We start from the raw sequence: 605 nt of genomic DNA on the forward strand, positions 1-605 counted from the left end.
AAACATGAGGACCTGAATTCAGATCACCAGTACCCATGAAAAATCTAGGTACAGCAATATTCTTAAACCCCAGAGCTAGCAAGTCTGGGGTGGAGGACAGAGACTAGTGGATCCATCCCCAAAGCTCTCTGGCCACTCAGCCTGACCAAATCAGTGAGTTCCATGTTCACCGAGAGGCTGTATCTTAAAACATAAGGTAAATCTGTAGCCAATTAAGATGATCAGGTAGGTCCCTTTCCTCACGGGTTCCTGCTGTGCAATGGTTGCTGTCTCCTTTGGAGTGTATTTATCCTGTCATCTACATGGGCTACCCCAAGTGACCTTGAAGACAATTTTCTGATGGCTTTTTGAGTGTCTGATCTCAATGTTGTCCCCAGTCTAGGCTCCAGTCAGGTATTCGTGTTGCCTTAGGAAAGTCTCGGGTCACCATGGCCAGGGTTCTCATTGGCCAGGCCATCACGTCCACCTGACTCACACTTGAGAATAATGAACATCTGATGGGAATCCCTATGTAAAGCCAAGTTCAAGCTCCCTGGCTGGCAGAAGGCAAGTGGTGTTATTGGGCCCCTCCTTCTCACTTTTTTGCTCTCTTCCTTCTCACTGAG

General features: G+C 47.8%; 1 non-coding gene across 1 annotated transcript; it reads left to right on the forward strand.

Annotated features, from left to right (window-relative positions):
• Window positions 1-202: 202 nt before the first annotated feature.
• On the forward strand, window positions 203-334 carry LOC113831551. Its single transcript, XR_003488715.1, has one exon. It is a non-coding gene; the product is annotated as a small nucleolar RNA SNORA70 (small nucleolar RNA).
• The last annotated feature ends 271 nt before the right edge of the window (window positions 335-605 follow it).

This window comes from Cricetulus griseus, chromosome X (genome assembly GCF_003668045.3).
Source record: "Cricetulus griseus strain 17A/GY chromosome X, alternate assembly CriGri-PICRH-1.0, whole genome shotgun sequence".
NCBI lineage: Eukaryota > Metazoa > Chordata > Mammalia > Rodentia > Cricetidae > Cricetulus > Cricetulus griseus.